Source organism: Lissotriton vulgaris, chromosome 4_1 (assembly GCF_964263255.1).
Source record: "Lissotriton vulgaris chromosome 4_1, aLisVul1.2, whole genome shotgun sequence".
Lineage (NCBI taxonomy): Eukaryota > Metazoa > Chordata > Amphibia > Caudata > Salamandridae > Lissotriton > Lissotriton vulgaris.
The window spans coordinates 826,891,249-826,909,909 of NC_141691.1; positions in this window are offsets into that span (position 1 = coordinate 826,891,249).

An 18,661-nucleotide genomic window follows, 5' to 3' on the forward strand; every position below is an offset into this window, starting at 1 on the left:
GTTGCCTGGTCCCCTGTTGCCACGAGTATCGACTGGCTGGGTCTTTGGATGGTGATCGGAGGCAGGACCCCCGGCTTCTTAGGGACGTTGAGGAAATATGAAATATCCGAATACTGTGTCCATCTTGTATTTTGCCTCCATTTTTGTATTGCCATTACCCAGGCCCAACTTCGAGGTACGCGCTCGGCGCTCCCTGTCCCTGAACAAACACAAACGCTCGCTAAAAAGCAAACTACCCCCTGTTAGCTTTGCGCAAGAGAGTCAACCTAGTACACAAAGATGATTGTGCGAGAACCCAGCCACGCATTGTGGCTCATGTTTATAGTTAGGCTCATCTGTCCTTGTAGCGGGTGGTATAAGTCATGAAATGTATTGATGATTAACTATGTTATGAAAGATATTGCACGAGTGAAAAACACAGTAGTCTGACAAACAATAGAAGTCACTGCTGATTGGTTGAAGTTTTGGTGTGTCTACCACTATAAAAGAATGTACGCTGCGGATTGAAGCAGCGGTCTCCCGAGAACTTACTTTGTTGTACTTCTGGGACTACTGTTCATGACTGCAGTCAAATAAATGAGAGTGTTCCGTGTCTCTGTGTACCTGGACAGGAGAACTCTAAGATTTCAGGCGTCCCCTGTGCCGCCTCTCCCTTTCAATTCCTCACAGAAAAAAGAGAAAATAGAAAATAGAAAAAAGACTGATAAAAACACAATGCTGCATCATCAAAGTGCCCACCCAAGAAACTTGAAGGCCAATTTACCATATGGCCAACTGCTCCGTATAAGAAGAAACTGTACGGAGCTGTCTGATTACGAACAACATGCTGATACATTCTGTGAGGAATTGAAAGGGAGAGGGTATCCCCGAAAATTGTTAAAGCACTCATATAAGAGGGCGCGTTGCACACCTCGAGAATGTCTTCTGCAGACTAAAACAAAACCTGAATTAGACAGATTAGTCTGTGTGACTACATTTGGGCCTGATACTAATAAGTTGAGACAGATGGTCCTAAAAAACTGGCACCTACTAGAAAATTTGGACTGCCCATTTCCCCGTCCGCTTTTTGCGTTCAGGAGAAACAGAAGCATAGGCCAACAAATAGTGCGGGCAGATGTAGCATTACCAAAACCTAAAAGTGACTTACTGTCCCAGTGGGGGACGAAACCCATTGAGGGACATCACAAGTGCGGCTGCTGTGCAGCATGCGGTAACACAATGAAAGGGAAGGAATTCCAACATGGAACTGTGAAGTGGAAACACTTGTGTTTTTCGAATTGCAAAACACGCAATGTCGTGTACGTGATTCTTTGTCCATGCTCAAAAATTTATATTGGCAAAACAAGTCAGCAAGCCAATATCCGCATAACTCAACATAAATCACGAATAAAGAACAAAGTCTTAACTGCCCCCATGGTCGAACATTTTGTGGAAAACAACCACACAGAAAATGATTTTAAATGGTCAATCTTGTTTGTTTTACAACAATCAACAATTATGATGGATCCCGAAAATATACTGTTGCAGTAAGAGGCGTACTTTATAATAAAATTTAATAGTGCACTCACTGGTCTAAATTCGTTATCTGAAGTATGAAGGTTGTAATATCTGCAAGAATTAGAATCACATACATCAAACCAGAGAGATAATAAACATAAGGCACCAGGTACACACTACAAGATGGCCACCAAAGTCAGACAATGAATGACCTCACTCAGTAGTTCGTGCAAATCACTTTTGCTTTTTCGACTGAACGAATTCACAAATGATAATCATAAAACCAGTTAGGCTAACTTCAGAAAAACGCATCCACCCAACACAAAATCAACCCTTTACCCTGTTAAAAAAAAAACACTAAAAGATGGCCGCCATGGATCGTGCAGGTCGAAGCGACGCACGGCTATGCTAAAATACACTCCCCACGATGGCCGCCGCATCCATAGATTGATGAAGCAGTCACTGGATCGCCGCTAAAGCAAGTAGGTAGAACGCTGGTCAATCGGGTAGATTCATGTGCATAACCCAAACGATATTCGAACTAAAAACAATTCTTCTACACACAGGAAATTGTACTTCGGCCCAAAGTAGAAATAGCTGCCTGAGGGTATACAAAGCAGGATTGTTGCAGCACACGAGGGATAATCAGAATCCATAAGGTATGCCTAAAAGAGTAATGAACGCCACAAAACAAGTCTGAAATGATTATAAAAGGGAATTACATGAGCGTTTTGTCATTTTTAGGCTGTGAACAATCGGGAAGGAAGAGTACTAACACTAAAAGCATACAAAAAGGGAAGATGGTCAGAACAATACACATTGAGGTATGTCCAGACAAAGCTTGTGCATAGATACTGTCGCACTGTCAGGGAAGAATTGAGAATTACAATATGTCCCACCTTGGTTGTAGGTTTAAAGACCAAGCTAACCAGTCGAGTGTAAAATAAGACTTGCGGACCGGCGACAGCTGGAAAACAGGTAAAAACAGTGACATTTGGACAGAATGGAGGGAAGCTGATGAGAGGTAGATAAACCAAAACAAAAATTCTTTTTGTTTTATACATACTTTCAGATAAACTTAAAATACAGAGCCCTGAGGAGAACCTGAGAAGTGAAATCAGCGGGTTCGAAACGCGTCGGCACATAAAGGAAATAGACATCAATTGCTTAACAGACCAAAGAATTGATTTATGGTCTTTCTTTAAAAATTCTTTTTGCATTTGTCTGCTGTTTATTTAAACCTTTAGTCCAAAGCGCGACTTTTGTCTTAAAGAGAGTGTGTGTAGTAAAACACGCTATATGAAGATAAAGTATTTGTGTATATATCAATAAGTATTTGTGTATATATAAATGTTGTATATAATATATGTTGTTGAAATGTATTGTTTTTATGTGTAAATTTCAAAAAAGTTCAGTGTCCTTTTCACACATGAAAAAATGAAAAAAACTTGAAATAATAGAATAAAAGGGTACACATGAAATATACCCAATTAACCTAAAAGTATCACTTGGTTTTTTCCTCAAAAGGATCTAGAGAAGTGTGTAGTTGGTAATTGTGTTTTCATAACTGTTACCCATGGTCCAACCAACTACATGTCCCAGGACCTGACTCCTTGTTTTTTCTACACCCAGTTAAGGCACGGCAGTCTACCACTTAGAGCATTTACTTGCAAATGTGCAAAATCAAAAAATATTGCCTGCCCGGCATGTAATTATAAGTGTGAAGACGTTTGCCATGTAATGTATTTTTGCCCTGCGTATGAAGTTATAAGGAAATGCTGGCTGATTCCGTTATGTAGGAATCCAGGGTTCAGATATTGTAGTCAGGCATGTAGGGTTTTAACGTATGACACTCACCCCCCAATCGTTTTTACTGTATCCTGCTTTCTATTTGGCATGTGGCATAGAAGGAAAAGTTTTGGATAAATTCTTGTGTTCAATTATGTCCAATTAGGATTTTTAACTTTTTAAGTCTTGATAACTATCTAGTTTATTCCATTTTTGATACTGACCTGTCATTTATTTATTGTTTTATTGACTGTGAGTTTGTGTATGTATTTTACTTGCACTTTTATGGTCTATCACTAAAATAAAGTTATCTACAACAAAAAGGCTTTGTCAATTTGGAATGTCTTTACATAGGTAATACATAAAAGCCATAGATGCAACACCTCTTGCCAAGTTAACAATATTAGTACTAAATCTCCCCAATGTCAAATGATTTATCACTTAAATATCAGCTTTAAATGCATTTTAAAAGCTCTAATATTTTTTTTCCATATATCAGCATATGAGGTCAGAAAACTAAAACCATTTTTGTCTCAGATAGAGACTTTTCAATTTTTTAATACATATAGTAATTGACCAAGCAAAATCTTTAATTCAGTAGACTGGAATAGACATGGGAGAGGGTTGTATGGCATTACAACGGGGCTTTTACCCCGCATGCCATTACAACGTGGGGATTACAACGAAAAGTCGTTACAACGACTTTCACTGGAGGGCGCTGGATAGTGGAATAGTTTAATTTTCTATTACAACTCCAGCCCACGTTGACAGTAGGGAAGGTGTTGGATGGAAAATTAAACTATTCCCTATCCAACAGCGCCCTCCAGCGAAAGTCGTTGTAACGACTTTCGTTGTAATCCCTGCGTTGTAATAGCATTGCGGGGTAATCCCCGCGTTGTCATGGCTGTTCCCCCGGGAGAGCTACCTCCAGGTAGCTAGACTGCTAGTAGTAGCCCAGGAGCAATTGGTTGTAGAAGCCTGTTTTATACAACCCATGCATGCAGTCAAGAATTGCAAGTTTGAAAAGTATTAAGTTTCAGACGTAAAATAGTCCCTCATTCATTTGAATGGAACCAGTGACTTGCAATGCAGATGCAAAATGGGTGACTTCCTTCCTTTTTTCTAAATTGCACATATTTTAACTCAGAAAATCTACAAGTTAATGAATGAACTGCAGACATCAAAGCTTGAAAATACAGGCAATTTATAGCATTGCTTTTCTGAGCTTTCGGGGTATATTGATGGGAGGCTTGCATCACGTTTCCACCACGTAATGTGGTACATGTGTGACACAAATCTCTAAGCAGATTCATGAAGCCACGCAAAGCCACCTTGCGTGGCTCTAAATGGCCATATAAAGCTGAAGTAGTGCAATGCAGTGCAAATCTCTGTGTTTGCTTTTCTGCTCTTGGTAGATATTCCATGGGCATTGTAGTGGGTCTTCCCACCCAACTTCCATGGTTTTTTGACACATTCACAGATTTACTAGGACTTGAAAAACCTGGGGATGCCCCAATATCTTACGCCCTCCCAAGAGAGGCGTAAAGAAGATAAATATCTTTATTTCATTCTGCAGCACACATAGCAAGAGAAAAAGTCTCTAAGGATTGTTTTTGTGCAGTAAGGTACTCCTTCTTACACAAAAATAATCCTGGAATGAAAATCCCCTTGCACGATGGTGCATGGGGGTCAGTGATGGCGCTAGGCAGCCCATTATGTGCCAGCACAAAGTAAAAGTCAGGAATTCCCTGTATGCGTAAAAAAGGTGCATTCCTGCCCTTTCCCAGGGACACAGTGCAGCACAACAAGTTGACGACCTGCTCTGCACTGCACCACTTTCTCTTAAATGTGCCCCCATGGTGTATGCAATTTATGCACTAGTTCAGATTTTCATTTAATGAAAGTGCTGTATATAAAGCAATATCAAAAGGCATTGACCAGTCCCGTATCTTCACAGCACGAAAAATGGGATTAGGATATGGCCCTTGGTCTGATCCAAAAGGTGATGGATGTTGTCTCAAAGTGGTGGCAAGAAGTGGGCTGACTCAAACAAGATAATGGTTGAGGGGAGCTGAACTAAAGCCCACTCTGTATGCTGTATGTAACCAATAGTTCTTGCAGACATTTTCACTGTTAAGCAAGACGTAAAAAGGCTAAATCCCATCAGGGTAAATCTATTCAAGAAGGTATTGCAGCATTGTGTCTATGTTTAGGACAAGCTATCATGCAGCACAATTTATCAAGACACAAAAATGAGCGATGTATTTAAGTATACCATGAGAGGACAGGAGCAGAATCCATCAGAAACATCCAGTGCATGACTGATCATCACTGCTGAGGTCTGCTCTTACTCACTTTCTTTGGCTTATAACTAACAAAGATTTGTGCCACCATCTGGACAACCCTGAGTAACTCTACAACCTCATAACCCTTGCTTGGCCCAACTTTCCTTGGCTTTATTAATAACAAATCACATACACACAGAGTGTGAGGCAGCGGACATTACAGCTTCTAAACTGGAGATTGCCAGCAGTATTGCTCAAACAAGGCAATACTATGTTTACGATTGGTATAATGGTGCAGATGAACACATTCCTTCTTTCAAATGCCATTTCCAAGGTCTTATACGTAAAACAAAGGTAGGAAAAGTATGTTAATACAAAATCACAAATATCCACATCCTTCATCGAGATCGGCTGTCAGATGTTAGGTTAGACAACTCATTTGAGACTATCTTCACTGTAATTATAGAAAACCTTCCTAGCTCACCACATAATAGCTAAACACTATCCCTGATCAACCTCCACATTGTACTTATCCTTCAACCACAAATAAGTTACACATTAGTCTCTTCCTTTTCTCCCATCCCCATTCTCATTCTGCCAAGTGCACAATTGTAGCCGGTCCTTTGATTAGCTCAGCATATTGTTTTCATTACCATACACAAGCCACTAACACTTATGACAATCCATGCATGGTTGATTAGCAGCATTTTATAACTGTATACTTTGAACATAAACATACGCCTATTCAACATCGGGCAGCACATCAGCTTTAAGTCTTTATTTCCACTGCAGTCATAATGCTAATGTCTTCTTTTGCACCTTAGACAGCCACTGATTCTGTCGCTTATGCAATCATTTCAGATATGTCTGCAATAACTGAAAACAATGAACCTTATAAATTATCAAATAAAGATATATATTCACACAGTCTTCAGGGCATCTGTTATGGCTATAGAAAACTGGCATCATGGGAACAATAAAGTGTTGTCATTAGTACCTGACTGATGAATTCATAAAGACCATATGCAAAGTGGGGGCTTCATTTAATTTTTAAATAACCCTCTGTGGACTAATAAACAATTTTAGGGTGCTGAATTTCACTCATTGTGACATTTCTGCTGATCTGACTGGCTCTGACATAATATTATAAACTTTGTAAACATCTGGAAACTCCTTTGCTAAGTCATTTTGGTGAGCCCAGGGCTTTACCACGTGTACTCTTAAAAATGCTGTTGCACTATCACCAAGTGTGAGTACGAGTTTTTTTTATCTGCACAGCTAGTAGGGTGCCAGCATTTTGTCTTTGCTCCAAGCATCATTAGTTTAATTAGAATTGGGAAATATCTTGTATATTTTAGTACGATATGACTAAAATGATATTTTTACCATTGACTTCGCTTAATATAATACATGATTCCATAAGAGAGAGAGACAGACAGAGAGAGAGAGAGAGAGAGAGAGAGAGAGAGAGAGAGAAAGAGAGAGATAATTGGTTTTATTTCTTTATTTAATTTTACCTATACAATCGTCTGCCAACTCCCCACCCCACCGTGCTTACCTGGGCGAGCCGCTGCTGCCCCATGCAGATGAGTGGAAGAGGAGCACAGTGTGAAACACGTGAAGTGGGTTAGGAAACTAGTGGCCAAGCCAATAGGGTAACCTGGGACAAAACACGGAGACAGTTGGAAATATTTGTGCTATGTCAGCCATCGGGAAAAAGTAAGTGTCCGAACCACAAGGATCTTTTACTTGCCGATCACGTGACCAGTGTTCATCCACATCCAAATAAACATCTGTATAATACTTGATCCATAAGAAATGCATGGTAATGACCAAGCAAACCTTCTTGCTGCTGTTGCACCACACGCTTTTTATGAGCCTCCCTGGCTCTTCATCTTTTTCTAAAATTGAACTTTACTGAAAGATTTGTTGGTATGTTGTCTGCCGAACATACTTCAACCAGACTTGCCCTTTGTAGAATATTCTTTCCTAACTAATTTGAGAAAATATTACTTTTACTGGCGCTTTTTGTGTTGAACCGGCAAAGGATTTTTTATTTCTCTCATTTTCATGTTTAGTGGACCTGGACAACTCATCCTGCCATTCACAGCTACAATTAACACTAATTGGCATCCAACCTTCATTTTCACACATATTCTATTTTCCAGTCAACTGAATGTGTGTCGAAAACTGCCTTTATGTTTTTGCATTGGTTTTGAAACCTTATCTTCCCAGTTGCATCGTCAGAGTTTGCTGTCCGTGATACTGATATTAATAATAACACATAATTAACCAGTATTATTTTTAAATGACCATTACAGAGGCTAATGGCATCATTCGTGTTTACTAGTTGTGAAAACTCATTCTCATCATTGTTTTAACATAATATTTAGCTAAGAACACTGTTGGACATGGCCCTTTTTGCAGGGCCATTCCTGAACTTTTTGCCTGCATCCTAGTTTGTTTTCTGACCTGGTGTTGGTGGTTTTAGGACTCTGGGCACTTTAGCACTGCTGTCCATTGTAAAGTGAATGTGCTCTGTCTGGTAAAACATGGTAAGATATGTCTACACCTGTTTGGCGTCTTTAATTTACCTATCAGTCCTTTGTAAAGTGGTATCTCAGATACCCAGGGCCAGTAAATCAAATGCTACTGGTAGGCTTGCAGCGCTGCTTGTGCCTTCCACCAAAGTAGCCTTTCAAACCTGTCTCAGGCCTCTGCCATTGCAGGGCCTGTGCACGCTGTCTACTGCTGCTGTGACGTGGCACATAAAGTGGGTGCCATGTCTGAGACTCCCTTTTTACTACATGTCAGTCACTCCTAAGTTAGGCCCTAGCTAGCCGTATGGGCAGGGTGCATTGTAGGTAAAATGTAGGACATGTGCCTTAACTGTGCGACATGTCCTGGTAGTGACAAACAGCCATTTTGGTTTCTCACTACTGTGAGGCTTCCCTCTCATAGGAATTCATTGGGGATTCCCTGATAAGTAGTTCACTGGTAATTCCTGATATGAGAGGAGTAGCGTGAACAAGTTTGGTATGTTTGGAATAGTGGTAATAAATGCTGCATAACGGTGTGCACAGATTTATTATCACTATTTTAGAAATGTCACTTTTAGAAGTGGGCATTTTTGTGTGCTATGTGTCTTTGTGCCTGCCTAATGTGTATTGCATGTCTGGCTCTGGAGTGAGAGGGACTGGTGAAGTGCAGTGGCTCCAGAGGGGCTGGCTGAGTCAGCGCTAAGCTGAATAGGCAGATCTGAATTTGGAGAAGCGGGAGGTGTCCCTGACCCTGAATAGGTCTGTTCCTGCCTTGTACAATGCTGGCTCCGCCCCCTGTGGTGTGTCTGTGGCCAGAGCCTAATCTAACAATGAGGTTGTTTGAGCAGTGTAAAAAAATGTTGGAGAGCCCTCCAGAACTGGTTTGGACCGGGCGCAGAGCCCTAAGAACAAAGACAATCATAGTATAATATTGGGCTGTGACCCCATGTGAGTGTACTGCTTGGTACTTACGTGAGGCCAGCAGGCTGCCCGACTGCCAGGAGAAACCGCCAGAGTGGGACTGACCTGCTTCCCTGCTTTGCAGCTGGAGGATCTGCTGTCAGCCCTGGAGACCCGGTGTACTGGCCTGCCTGTGCACTTCTGGGAAGTAGTGCTGCCTGTTTCCTGGCAGTGCCTGCCTGGGTGAGACTGGCCGAGCACTGCAGGCTCTGCTCATTGCCCTGGACGTGGGTTCATTGGCATCAGAGCATGTGGAGCGCTTCTATCCCCATTTAATTGGTGCCGGGGGATCGCTATGTCTTCTGCTCAAAGAGCGCTGTGCCCCGCGTGCCGTGTGGTGCAGGAATTCAAGTCCTGGAAGGAGAGGGGAGAGCTGAGGGAAAGAAGTGCCCTCCCTCTCCCTGCGGGTAGTTGCCATGGTGAAGGAAATACCCAAAACCTGATAGAGAGTCCGCTCTGTAGTCCAAGTCCAACAAGAGGACAGGAACCCAGGTGGCTGTTGCCTGACTGTGGGCGGGGCGTCGCACCCTGAGAGAGGAAGCCAGGCTGGAGCAGAAAGCCATGGGAAGGATGCCTGGTTGTAGGCATTGCTGCCGTGCCGTTGAGGAAGAACCCCGTGTAATTTCCAACAACAGAGAAGTGAGGGTGGGAGAGCCGGCCGGGGACGCCTATCCTGAAAGCGCCCAACCCTGGCACTCCCTCCCGCCAGTAAAGAGGAAGAAGACGGCTGCCAGTTGAATCACTAAACCCCCAAGAGATGGTAAGTGGGGCTGAGCCTCTTTCTTTTGCTTCCATCGGGCTGCAGTGTGGAATTTCGCCCTGCCACGAAAGAAGCCCCAGTGAGTGGGGCTGAGAGGACACAAGGTTGGTGCTAGCGGGTTAAACCAGGAGGAGTGCAGTGAAGGGGGCTCCCAAGGCACTGTTGGTGCCGGTGGCTAATTTCACAGCTACACCGCCAGACTGTGAGCAGCTGCAACAACGCGGGCATCTCTTTTAATTAAGAGAGGCAAGGGTGAGTTGCACCCTTGCCCTATTGGAGTATGGGACGGTGGAGGCCATGTGCTCCTAGAGCCCTGACTTTGTGGGACAAAGGGCATATGAGACAGCCCAGACAGGCCCCTGAGGAAGGTCAGTTGGCCTGGGAGCACTTCGGGTCCTGGGAGTGCGTAAGGCCCTCAGTCGATGTGGGCACCTTACTAATGATGTTATGGTGCACTGCTAAATGTGATTTATGCATAATGTGTGTATGCCTAATATGAATGCCTAATGTGGTTTATGCATAAGTGCACATACCAGTAGTTATTGGTTGTGTTATTTTCACTTCTTGCATTCTATTGATTATGACAGTGGCCCGATTGGCCCTGTCATGTATATAATCCCCTGTGATGTTATATCTAGTGCCAGGTGGCACATTGTACACATGTGATTACATTCTAATGTGTTTATGAGTAATACAAAGGCTATCATTTTAAAAACCCTTGTGCAGAGTTTTTATTGCGGTGTGCCTAGTGTGTTGCTGCTGTGTGTGTGTGTGTTGCGCAAACGCTTTACACATTGCCTCTGGGATAAGCCTGACTGCTCGTGCCAAGCTACCAAGTGGGTGAGCAGGGGTTATATTCAGCTTGTAACTCCCTTGCCCTGACTAGAGTGGTGGTTTCTTCCTTGCTTAGGCGCAAGCTCTAGCCAACCAGAAATCCAATTTCTAACAAAAGCATTTTATTAAAGTTCATAAGGACATGGTGCAGATTTCACTTTATGTAGAAAAACACAATCACAAGGAAAACAGCTTGATTCACAAAACTAAACGTACACTGCACTTTTAATATTTTTATGGTATTCACAAACTCCTAATTTATTTTTACTAACAGTAATTTAAAGTCTGCAGTATGGTTGAAGAACTCCACACATAAAAAGATAAGACAGGCCTATCTTTTTTTCTGCGGAGTCTCGCTGCAAGTGCGGAGGCTTGGCAACTAAGCATGGGCGAAATTTGCGAATTTGCGATCCGCAAATTGGTGCGAATTGCGAACTCGCAATCCGCAAAATCTGCGAATTCATGGAAATTTGCGAATTTGCTGTTTTTGCCAGTTCACGAAGGGTTTTGTACAAGTTCGGGAACACGAACTTACTTGTGTGGTCGCAAGGGTCGCAACCATGTTGTTTCTACGTGTCCAGCCTGTTTGCAACCCTGTGGTTCATCACTCCCACCCTCTAATTCACCAATGCCACCCTCTGGATCATCACTGTCCCCCTCTGATTTATCACAGCACCCTCTGGTTCATCACTGTCCCCCTCTGGTTTATCACAGCACCCTCTGGTTCGCCACTGCCACCCTCTGGTTGATCACTGCCATCCTCTAGTTCATCCCTCCCACCCTCTGGTTCATCACTGCCACCCTCTGGCTTGCCACTGCCACCCTCTGGATCATCACTGTCCCCCTCTGATTTATCACAGCACCCTCTGGTTCATCACTGCCATCCTCTGGTTGATCACTGCCATCCTCTGATTCATCCCTGCCACCCTCTTGATTATCACTGCCACCCCCTGCTTCACCAGTGCCACCCTCTGGTTCATCACTGCCACCCTCTGGTTGATCACTGCCACCCTCTGGTTCAAGGCTGTGGATTGGGGCACGGAGGTTGAATGAAACTAGACACTGCCTGGGGCACACAAGGTGCCCCATGCAAAGTCCAGTTCAAACCGGTGCTGGGGCTCGCCAGCCCCAGCTCTGGCGTGAAACTGGACAAAGGGAAAGGGGTGTAACCACCACCCCCTTCCTGGGTCCCACCCATGGGAGGGACCTAGCAGGAGATCCAGCCCCAGCCCCTAGATTTGGAATAAAGGTAGGAGCTGTGCCAATGCAAACCAGATCATCCTGACTGAAACTTTTAAATGAAACTCTGGACCCTTCGACATCCCACTCGACGTGAAAGACTGAAGAATCTCCTTTGTGGTCAAGGAGTGGCCACCCTGTGCAAGCAGGCACCATCAGCGCATAAAGACTTTCTTTGCTGTTGCGCCCGCCAGAGCTCGAACAACAGAGATCGACAAGACCCAGACTCCCAGATATCCAACAGCCCGATCCACAGTCCTGGCAAAGCTGAGGCCCGTGGAGGTGACGTGAGACGTGGGACCGGTCATCTTGAAGAGTCAACAAAGTGCTTCCTGTGCAGCTCCCGAGGCACCCTAGATGCTGTGCTTTGGGGTTTGAGAAGCCCCAGCCCCAAGCTTCAAAGATCACCCCTCCACATTCACCTAGTGCTGTGTGGGACCCTTTTGCACTTTTCCTACTTGACATGTTGTCCGGTCACTTGCTCGTTGGCTAGTGGCCTCTGTGACAATGATCCATCAAAACTACACTGCTGGTCTGGTTTCTCCAGACTGGCCCTAGCTCCCCTGAAAAGGAGCCATCGATCTGACCTTCCTGGTCTGATCCAGAAGACATCTTCAAGTCCTGCTTGGGTTGCATTTGCCAAGGTTTGGTGACTCCAATTCGAGAACCGACACGGCCGACAGCAAGAGCCTTTGTGGGACAGCTCGTGGCCACCAGCTGGTCATCTTCGATCCTTCCCTGTTCATGTGGCAGTGGAGACAAACTACTCGACAGCACCTGATCGCAACCCGCCACTGCCTGGTTCCGTCCTGGTTCCAGCCTGGTCACTGGCTAGTGACCTAGACTCTGCCCCCTCTGCTTTCAGGTAGTCTACATCTTTAATCCAACCTTGGATCCAACCGGACTGTTCTCTCCTGGCCGCCTGCCGCATCTTTACCTCCAGGCTCCATAGAACTCCACGAAGAAACCCGACGCTCTTTGGCACCTATGCACCCGCTTCCTGTGGGTGAGTTAACGAGATTACACCTGTGCTCCTATAGTGGTTTACACCTCTAGTGTCCTACTTTTTAGTGGCTAAGTTCAAGTCCAGTCGGAAGACTCCTAAACCTATAACTTTCTAATTTTTACGCACCATTGACTTGTATGGTAAACGCGTTTGCCTATAGACACTGCACCCGCATCCTGTGGGCCTCCTATGTCCTAACCTTCGTTAGTCCAGTGTAGGCCCAGCGATTCCCTAGGCCCTAGTTCGTGACGTGGTACTTATACCACTTTCTTAATATATGGTTTGAGTGGCCACCCTGCCTATCAATAATTGTGCATCTTATTGTATGTTATACTGTGTTCTTTGTTTAACGCTTGTGCTCCTGTGCTCATAAAGAGTCAAGGGGATTATTCTAGAAATAAATACATATATTTTATAAAATATAACTTGTGTGGGGTCCTTTCATTTGGGATGTAAAGGATTGCATATGGTAAAACAGCTGGCTTCACATGCCCTCTTGTGTTTAGGCTAAGACTGCTTTTGTCCATGCTACCACTAGGATTGCTGGTCTATAAGGTTGACTTATAACCAATCACCATAAGGGTAGTTTGGACTGGTGCAAGGTGCTCACTAGAATAGTGATCATCATATACCAGGCCAACTTCTCACACACAGCACCCTCTGGTTCGCCACTGCCACCCTCTGGTTCATCACTGCCATCCTCTGGTTCATCCCTGCCACCCTCTGGTTCATCACTGCCACCCTCTGGTTTGCCACTGCCACCCTCTGGATCATCACTGCCCCCCTCTGGTTTATCACAGCACCCTCTGGTTTGCCACTGCCACCCTCTGGATCATCACTGTCCCCCTCTGGTTTATCACAGCACCCTCTGGTTCATCACTGCCACCCTCTGGTTGATCACTGCCATCCTCTGGTTCATCCCTGCCACCCTCTGGTTCATCACTGCCACCCTCTGGTTTGCCACTGCCACCCTCTGGATCATCACTGTCCCCCTCTGGTTTATCACAGCACCCTCTGGTTTGCCACTGCCACCCTCTGGATCATCACTGTCCCCCTCTGGTTTATCACAGCACCCTCTGGTTCATCACTGCCACCCTCTGGTTGATCACTGCCATCCTCTGGTTCATCCCTGCCACCCTCTGGATCATCACTGCCACCCTCTGGATCATCACTGTCCCCCTCTGGTTTATCACAGCACCCTCTGGTTTATCACAGCACCATCTGGTTCATCACTTCCATCCTCTGGTTGATCCCTGCCATCCTCTGGTTCATCCCTGCCACCCTCTGGTTCATCACTGCCACCCTCTGGTTCATCACTGCCACCCTCTGGTTTGCCACTGCCACCCTCTGGATCATCACTGTCCCCCTCTGGTTTATCACAGCAACCTCTGGTTGATCACTGCCACCCTCTGGTTGATCACTGCCATCCTCTGGCTCATCCCTGCCACCCTCTGGTTCATCACTGACACCCTCTGGTTTGCCACTGCCACCCTCTGGATCATCACTGTCCCCGTCTGGTTTATCACAGCACCCTCTGGTTCATCACAGCACCCTCTGGTTCATCACTGCCACCCTCTGGTTGATCACTGCCATCCTCTGGTTCATCCCAGGGGCGAAATTTACGAATTTGCGATCCGCAAATTGGTGCGAATTGCGAACTCGCAATCCGCAAAATCCGCGAATTCATGCAAATTTGCAAATTTGCTGTTTTTGCCAGTTCGCGAGGGTTTTGTACAAGTTCGGGAACACGAACTTACTGGTGTGGTCGCAACGGTCGCAACCATGTTGTTTCTACTTGTCCAGCCTGTTTGCGACCCTGTGGTTCATCACTCCCACCCTCTAATTCACCAATGCCACCTTCTGGAACATCACTGTCCCCCTTTGATTTATCACAGCACCCTATGGTTCATCACTGTCCCCCTCTGGTTTATCACAGCACCCTCTGGTTCACCACTGCCACCCTCTGGTTGATCACTGCCATCCTCTGGTTCATCACTGCCACCCTCTGGTTCATCACTGCCACCCTCTGGTTTGCCACTGCCACCCTCTGGATCATTACTGTCCCCTATGGTTTATCACAGCACCCTCTGGTTCATCACTGCCACCCTCTGGTTGATCACTGCCATCCTCTGGTTCATCCCTGCCACCCTCTGGTTCATCACTGCCACCCTCTGGTTGATCACTGCCACCCTTTCGTTTGCCACTGCCACCCTCTAGATCCTCAATGTCCCCCTCTGGTTTATCACATCACCCTCTGGTTCATCACTGCCACCCTCTGGTTGATCACTGCCATCCTCTGGTTCATCCCAGCCACCCTCTGGTTCATCACTGCCACCCTCTGGTTTGCCACTGCCACCCTCTGGATCATCACTGTCCCCCTCTGGTTTATCACAGCATCCTCTGGTTTATCACAGCACCATCTGGTTCATCACTTCCACCCTCTGGTTGATCTCTGCATCCTCTGGTTAATCCCTGCCACCCTCTGGTTCATCACTGCCACCCTCTGGTTCATCACTGCCACCCTCTGGTTTGCCACTGCCACCCTCTGGATCATCACTGTCCCCCTCTGGTTTATCACAGCACCCTCTGGTTGATCACTGCCACCCTCTGGTTGATCACTGCCATCCTCTGGCTCATCCCTGCCACCCTCTGGTTCATCACTGACACCCTCTGGTTTGCCACTGCCACCCTCTGGATCATCACTGTCCCCCTCTGGTTTATCACAGCACCCTCTGGTTTATCACAGCACCCTCTGGTTGATCACTGCCACCCTCTGGTTGATCACTGCCATCCTCTGGCTCATCCCTGCCACCCTCTGGTTCATCACTGACACCCTCTGGTTTGCCACTGCCACCCTCTGGATCATCACTGTCCCCCTCTGGTTTATCACAGCACCCTCTGGTTCATCACAGCACCCTCTGGTTTCGCCACTGCCACCCTCTGGTTGATCACTGCCATCCTCTGGTTCACCACTGCCACCCTCTGGTTCATCACTGCCACCCTCTGGTTTGCCACTGCCACCCTCTGGATCATTACTGTCCCCTATGGTTTATCACAGCACCCTCTGGTTCATCACTGCCACCCTCTGGTTGATCACTGCCATCCTCTGGTTCATCCCTGCCACCCTCTGGTTCATCACTGCCACCCTCTGGTTGATCACTGCCACCCTTTGGTTTGCCACTGCCACCCTCTAGATCATCAATGTCCCCCTCTGGTTTATCACATCACCCTCTGGTTCATCACTGCCACCCTCTGGTTGATCACTGCCATCCTCTGGTTCATCCCAGCCACCCTCTGGTTCATCACTGCCACCCTCTGGTTTGCCACTGCCACCCTCTGGATCATCACTGCCCCCCTCTGGTTTATCACAGCACCCTCTGGTTTATCACAGCACCATCTGGTTCATCACTTCCACCCTCTGGTTGATCTCTGCATCCTCTGGTTAATCCCTGCCACCCTCTGATTCATCACTGCCACCCTCTGGTTCATCACTGTCACCCTCTGGTTTGCCACTGCCACCCTCTGGATCATCACTGCCCCCCTCTGGTTTATCACAGCACCCTCTGGTTCATCACTGCCACCCTCTGGTTGATCACTGCCATCCTCTGGTTCATCCCAAGGGCGAAATTTACGAATTTGCGATCCGCAAATTGGTGCGAATTGTGAACTCGCAATCCACAAAGTCCGCGAATTCGTGCAAATTTGCGAATTTGCTGTTTTTGCCAGTTTGCGAGGGTTTTGTACAAGTTCCGGAACACGAACTTACTTGTGTGGTCGCAACGGTCGCGACCATGTTGTTTCTACGTGTCCAGCCTGTTTGCGGCCCTGTGGTTCATCACTCCCAACCTCTAATTCACCAATGCCACCCTCTGGATCATCACTGTCCCCCTCTGATTTATCACAGCACCCTCTGGTTCATCACTGTCCCCCTCTGGTTTATCACAGCACCCTCTGGTTTGCCACTGCCACCCTCTGGTTGATCATTGCCATCCTCTGGTTCATCCCTGCCACCCTCTGGTTCATCACTGCCACCCTCTGGTTGATCACTGCCACCCTCTGGTTTGCCACTGCCACCCTCTGGATCATCAATGTCCCCCTCTGGTTTATCACACCACCCTCTGGTTCATCACTGCCACCCTCTGGTTGATCACTGCCATCCTCTGGTTCATCCCTGCCACCCTCTGGTTCATCACTGCCACCCTCTGGTTTGCCACTGCCACCCTCTGGATCATCACTGTCCTCTCTGGTTTATTACAGCACCCTCTGGTTCACCACTACCACCTTCTTGTTCACCACAGTAGATTATGGGGGGAAAGCAAAGCACACCTTCTCAGCCTCAACTGAGATGAATTAATAGGGGGTTGGTTAATGTGTCACTGAATTTGTGCTTCAAGTCTGGCACCTGCTTCCTTAGCTGTAAGACCTTCCTGTTGCAGTTATTTTTTTTACAGGAGCATTGTGCCATACTTGTAACTATTCTCTGACACTGCTTTGAGGGTCAGAGCAGGGTCAGAGAATAGTTGAAAGTAGGCAACTGAACTCTGGAGGGGCCCCTCAGGAATCACTACAGGGAATGGTTACAAATTAGCTTGAACTTTTGCACCTGCTAAGTGCTTTCATTTTTCCAAAATGTGTTTTTCTGCCATTTCGCGAGATTTGCGGGAAGCAAAATGGAACTTGCAATCCGCAAATTTGTGCGAATTTGTTGATTTATCTTTTTTTTGCGTGTTCGGGTGATTTTTCTTTTTTTTTGCGTGTTCGGGCATTTTTTTGCTTATTCGCGGACCTCTTGCAGCGCATCGACCCCGAGGTTGCCCATGAGGTCGTGTATAGGCGCGGCCATCTTGTTTGTGTGACGTGTTTCCGTTTCCAGGCGCTTGTTGCAAGCTTGCGTCGTATGCGGCGAGCGATTATGTATTCGTGGGCATTTTTGCGTGCTCGGGGGGGGAAATATCGCGCGAACTTGCCCTCGCGGTCCTCTATGGGCGCGGCTATGTTGTTTTTCATTCACTGCTATGGTTTTGGGCATGCTACCTTCCTATCCACCTTACATCTTTGTAATCCTATGTTTTTCTGAACTTTTTTTTTTTTTTGCTTATTATCTCTCTCTTCAATTTCCTACATCTATATTTTGTGTTTTTTTTTACTTTTTGTTACTTTATTACCTACTTTATTTCTTTCGCTCTCTCTATTATTTTTTCTCACACCTATTCTTCTTTCCTTCTTCTTGTGCCCAGGACCATGGCTAAGGAAAGCGACAAGAGCAAGCGGAAGGGTCCAGCACCCCGTACCCGGCTCCCTTGCGGGCGTTGGAGGGGGGAGGAAGTGCAGCCCAGGGAGATCTTCTCTGCGGTAGAGGTGGCCGCCTTGATGTTTTTGGTCCAGGTCCACCTCCCTAAGACCGTGGCAGCAGGTGGGCGGATTGCTTCCGGTTACATCATCCGGGAGCGTTGCCAGCTGTGGGAGAAGGTGTGCCGGCGCATGTGTAAGGAGTCTGGGGTCCGGCGCACCTACCACCAAGTGACGCACCGGTGGAGTGACATCTTGGACCGGGAGCATGGCATGCTCGACCTCCTCGGTGTGGAGATCCCTGGGCTTGGTAAGTAGCTATTTAATAACTACTTTTTTTCCTTCTGCTCTGTTATATTGCTAATCTATTTTTTTCCTGAAGAGTACGACTGCTGCTGATTAGATTACATTGCAGGTAAATTAATGTTTAAATAGCTTCTGTCATTGCAGGTGCTCGCCTGGT